Source organism: Rhinopithecus bieti, unplaced genomic scaffold, assembly GCF_001698545.2.
Source record: "Rhinopithecus bieti isolate Rb0 unplaced genomic scaffold, ASM169854v2 scaffold_21649, whole genome shotgun sequence".
In the NCBI taxonomy this organism is placed as follows: Eukaryota; Metazoa; Chordata; class Mammalia; order Primates; family Cercopithecidae; genus Rhinopithecus; species Rhinopithecus bieti.
Window position 1 is genome coordinate 5936748 of NW_016811584.1, and position 5732 is coordinate 5942479.

Here is a 5732-nt window from a genome sequence, read left to right on the forward strand (position 1 = left end):
TCAAAAGAAGATGTTATGGCTGTGAGCTGAATTGATCAGGGCAGCCTTTATGCAGGAACAAAGTCTTAACAAGGTTTAAGTATGGCAGATATTATTACAGATACCACTAGTTTCATCCAATTCTCCTTTGGTCTGAACATAGAGACTCCTGCACATCTCAGCCTTTTATGAGTGGGCAGGATCATGTGACTAGCTCTACTTAGTGGGGCATGAGAAAAAGTAACATGTTTCATTTCCTAAGTCAAAGAAAAAACTATGTTTAATTCTCCAATCTTTCTCCCCCAGAAAGTTCACATGCTCTGGGTTAACTATAGGATGTTAGTGGTTCCCTCAGCCTGGGTCTCTCTGAATGACTATAATAAGCAGAGACCCCTGACAACTTTTGTTGGGCATGTTCTATTAGCAAGAACTAAACCTTTCTTTGTGATAGGCCATGGTGATCTGGGGACTCATTTGTTATTGCGGCATAACTAAAGTCTCTCCTAACTAAAACAGAGATTCCCAAAGGTGGAGAAATGCAGAGAGCAGTAGAAGTAGCTTATAAGTCATGTCTTACATGACCTTTCCCAATGACAAACCTGTGTGCTCACCAAGACATAGCTTGTTATGACATATCTGAATACAACTGAAGGTTTTTAAATAAAAACATAAGAAGGTTGGAAAGGCAGCAGAATGAGCTACTGCCTGTGGGTGATCATTACAGATCTCAGAATAACAGGATTATTGATGCCTTGGCCGGAAGCATTCCTTTCCCTCCGTTTTCTTTTTCTATGAGATTGCAAGCCATATATTTCCATCTGGAAAACAGTATTTCATAACCTGTAAACCTAACATGAGTTCTGTGAAACCCTCGTCTACAGTTGAATGTCCAAAAATAAAGACTTGGAATTCCTTCAAAGCTATCCCATTTTACAGGGCAATGCTTTCTCTCTCTACCAAGAAAGTGTTCCCGCTTGATAGATTCCCCTCTCTTGCTGTATATTACACTTACTGCTCTATGCCTGTCACTCCCTATTCTCTTCCAAGTTGTTTGTGCCTTATTAAATTCCACACCTTGAAACAACCAATAAGAATCGCAAAGTCTCAAGAAGCCCTTTCTCATACAATCAGAGCTCCTTTTTTATCTAGGAATACATTATCTTTTCCAATCAATTCATGAGTGGGATTCCTTGACAATTTACTCTCTTTGTAACATGTTGTTTCTGAATGAGTAGCAAATGGTCTTCAATGAGGATATGGTGACACATTTTAGCTAAACTGTTTCATACCAACATTAACTCCCCTGTTACTTTCTCAAATCAAGCTTCTTTGAAATTGATTTGCAAATAGAATTTAGGAGTCTAAAGACACAATCAAATAGCTGTTTCTGTCTATTATTCTCAAAGCGAAGCTGCAGGCCGTAATCTCAGGACATGCATGAAAATACCAAGTAGCAACTCAAAGACCCATTTCGGCTTCAAATACCTTTGAATATTCATGGATTTGAGGAGCAGAGTGGGATAGCAGGGGAATGGAAGAGGAGGCTTCTCAGAAACTTAAGTATCTACATTTTAGAATGTTTCAGTCTTTGGCCTTTTAACACTGTAGTACAGCCTGGCTTCTGTCATTTTGAAGGGATTTCCCAGCTTAACCAAATCCCAAGGAACCGACCTCAGATTGGTCTCTTATCTAAGGAAATATTCTGACAACACAACAGGAAGGATTTGGAAAATTTAATGAAGATTTTGAAATACCCCTAACACACTTAATTTGAAGATAATACCTATTTCACCCAAATCTCCTAACCCCCTGTGGAAGATCAGTTCTAATTTTTGAGGGCAATTATTCATGTGTTATTGGCTTGAAGTACAGAATATATTAGTAGGTCTCTTCAGTTCTAAGTAACAGAAAGCAAATCAGGGTAGGTTAAAATTGAAGGGGCATCATTAGAAGGGTCCAAGAGTGTCTCAAGGACTCAGAGGCAAAGATGCAGCCAGTTCCCCCCAGTGCCAGGAACCAAAAGGTGGGCAGGAACTCAGGGAATACAGCCCTCTTCTTTCCCTGATTCTCAGTTTTCATAGGGAAATTTGGTTGTCCACAGATCTCAGGTTTACCTGTCATAGTTCTAGCCACATGCAAGGAAAGACTGCCTATCTCTGAATTCCAAATTTCAGAAAGTGAGACCTTGGGGTGGGAGGCGGGGCATGCTCGGATTCGGTGTCTAACTCTAATTCAAACAACTTTTGCCACGAAGCCATACAGTGGCCAAATATGTTTCTAAGGCCCAAGGGACCACTCTTACAAAGACGGAGGATGGTTCACTAGAAAGAATACATGCTTTCTAGACTTCAGAGCCACCCCAGATGTGCCAAGATAAATAATAGGGAGCCAGAGTTTAAGCAATGGCCACCATCACTGCAAGTTGTCTCATCCAACTTCTCCCTTTATAGGAGTTGATATGACTTCAAATACTCATGTCTGACACCAACAAAGAGGGATGTCTGTTCTTGAGCTCTTTTTCTTGGTTCCCAAGGGGCCCTCAATACCTTGCTTTACCATTTAGTGTGGATTCTGACAAAAGAACAAATTAAGATACTTTTATTTGATTTTTAATTTTTCCTTATAAAGACTTGCAATAAATATTGTGGGTACCTAGAAATAATCCACCATAGTGCACAACACAATCTGTTGACTTACCTTCGCTTCCATTTTCCTTCTTGGTCTGACATATAAATTCACCTTGCTCCTCAATTCTGTCACCTACTATTTTCAGCATGTATGAGCAAGAGTAAAGTGCATGCCCACAGAACTCAGAAATGAGGAAACCAATATTGCTCTGTTATATGCATAATGGATCAATACAGAGGTATTTAAACACACAAGGAAAAAGAAAATAGGTCAGCAGGATTTGACTTTCAACTGATAGAGAATATTAACATGTTTATGGGTAGAAAAAGTGGTCAGTTGTAGAAAAATATACAAAGAAAAGCTACAAAGAGATGTTAGCAGTGGCCATTTTATGCACTGTCTAGGGAAAGGAAGACTTTAGTTAATGACCTTCAAGTATTCTAATGTAGGGACATGGCACCCCTACTGCGAGAGAGATGCAGGAGGTGGAAGGCAGCTAAGGCCTTGGAGTTTCAGTTCCACAGGCAAGGCTATCCTTATCAAGAGAACTGAGCAGCATGAAGCTCTCTGTAGTCTGACAGTCATGTCGTATGTTGTGTCAAATGAAACCATAGCATCACTCAATTCCTTTTGTTCTCTTCTCTTGCTAAACAGGCAACTCTCTGATGCTCTCGCTTCCCATGCACCGCAGACCTGCTTAGAGCATGGAATGCAACAGTCCCAATAGTCTATGCAGTGGGCCAACGCTGGTTGTAAAATCACAAAGGGGCCTTCTGGGCTACCAGGTCTCACAAACTTGGGTAATGTGATTCCATCTTGAAGAGAGATTCCCCCACGGGTAGATCATGGACCATGGTAAATGAGTGTACCCCAAGAGAACTGCTTGGGAAACAGTCACTTAGCCTATTCTCCTACTGATGCCCCAGACCTTGTCAACATGGACCCATTGGAGCATTTCCTCATTGATGTCTACATTTATTAGCTTACTCTTAATTAATTTTTTTTAAAAGATGGCACAACAGCAGCATCGAGAACATGATTTTTAGGAGGAAAAGGAATCCCATGTAAAACTGTTTCCATTTGTGATTCTTGCCTTTCTGTCCTTATCCATAGGGCAGCTCATTCTTGCATATCTGCAAATCTTGCATGCCTGCCATTTTGTGTCTTCCTTTTTCTCATTATATCAGAACCATTATAATAAGTTACATTAGAACCTGTTTTGCATATTTTAACATTGCCTTCACAGTGAAACTATAGAGTGCTTTATGATGGCACTCTAATGAATATTCTGTTCTGCTTCTGTTACATGACTACCTTAGGAAAAGTCTCCAAGAACTCCTGTCTCAGATGATTCTCTCTCCTAATCAGGCTCTCTACTATCAAACTGCTCAGCAGAAGAAACTCACCAATCCATAGTGCTACCAGAAGTCTAATAACATAACACTGTCACCACAACTTTTTCAGCACTAAATATGATCATTTTTTTAAATAGTAAGTTTATTAGGTACCTAATGATACTTTTCAAGTTCCAGCCTGTTTTTAAAGGACTCTATATAAATAAGGAAGGGGTCCAGGAATGGTAACATATTTAATGTGTAAGTCAGGATGCTAAATGTCTGACTGTATTTGTTTATTTTTTTCTGAAATGGAGTCTTGCTCTGTCACTCAAGCTAGAGTGCAATAGCACAATCATGGCTCACTGTAGCCTTGACCTCCTAGGCTCAAGTGGTCCTCCCACCTCAGCCTCCTGAGTAGCTAGAACTATAGGCACACACCACCATACCCAGATTTTTCATTTTTAAAATTAGTTTGTTTATTTATTTATTTATTTATTTTTGTAGAGACAAGGTCTTGCTTTGTTGCCCAGGTTGATCTTGAACTTCTGGGCTCAAACGATTCTCCTGCCTCAGTCTCCCAAAGGATTGAAATTACAGGTGTGAGCCACTGTGCCCAGCTCCTATTATATTTTTAAAATGAATATACTGAGGAAAATACAAATGGAGTTCAATTGATGAAAAGAAACCTCTGTGATATAAACAGGTGAACACAATTTACAAAAGCATACCGAAAGGAACTGCATGTTTTGCCTGCTATGTGTCCCTAAGTGTGACACACTCCTGAATGGGCCTTCAGTTTGCCAAAAGCCTGCTTTCTTTTGTTTGTGGTAGAAATTCCATGCTATGAGGAAATGCTTTCATTTCTTTCAATACCTCATGAGCACTTGTTGCAAAAAACATTTGTAGGCAAACAACTTCACACATACTAAAAACTTGTAGCAGAATGTTAATCTAACATGAGTTGTCGAGTTCAGGGGTCTATAATCCTGTAATTCAGTGTACCACCACTTCATTTTGGTTCCAATAAATACATACTTTCTGTGAGGCCCTTTGGGGAAAGGGTAATTAGATATTTCACATCTAGTGGGGTATATTTCCCCCTTTGGCTCCCTGCCCTTCTTTCCTTCTCCTTTTCTTCTCTTTAATTCTTCTACCCAGAAAAATTCTCAAGGAGCAAAACACATTACCCTCTGCATTTTATAAGTTGGTCAGTTTTGCTTCCTTGTTTTGAATGAAAATTATGCCTCAAAATAATCCCACATTATTCTCTAAATTCATTTTCCTCAGTCATTAGCCCATAACACCAATTTTCCTTTTGAAAATATAACAAAGAATAATGATCACTTTTTTGAGACAAACCCTCACTCAGAATGATTCAAAGAGAATACAAATTTAATGATCATACTGAGAACCCAAGTAATACATCCCAGGAAATAATAATAAAATGTATAATGGCCTTAAAATTGCTTAACTCCTTTCAGGAAACACTGAATTATAGGGTAGTAACATAACCAAGGACTGGCAACAACTCACAAAAGTCTGGAAGAGTTTTGTCTTTGAGTTCACAGTCAAAGATGCTTAAATTGTTCCTCCTTCAAAAAATAAAGATCATTTATTATTTACTTTCCTTTGCACCGGACACTCCAGGAACATGCCTATAACTCTTATGTTCTTAGATTTGAGTTTCAAGGTCTCTGAATGATGAAAATACTTGTAGGGTAGCATGCCAACCAACTTGGGTTTTTTGTCTGTTTTTGTTTTTGGAGGAGGGGAACAAGTCAGGGGGCG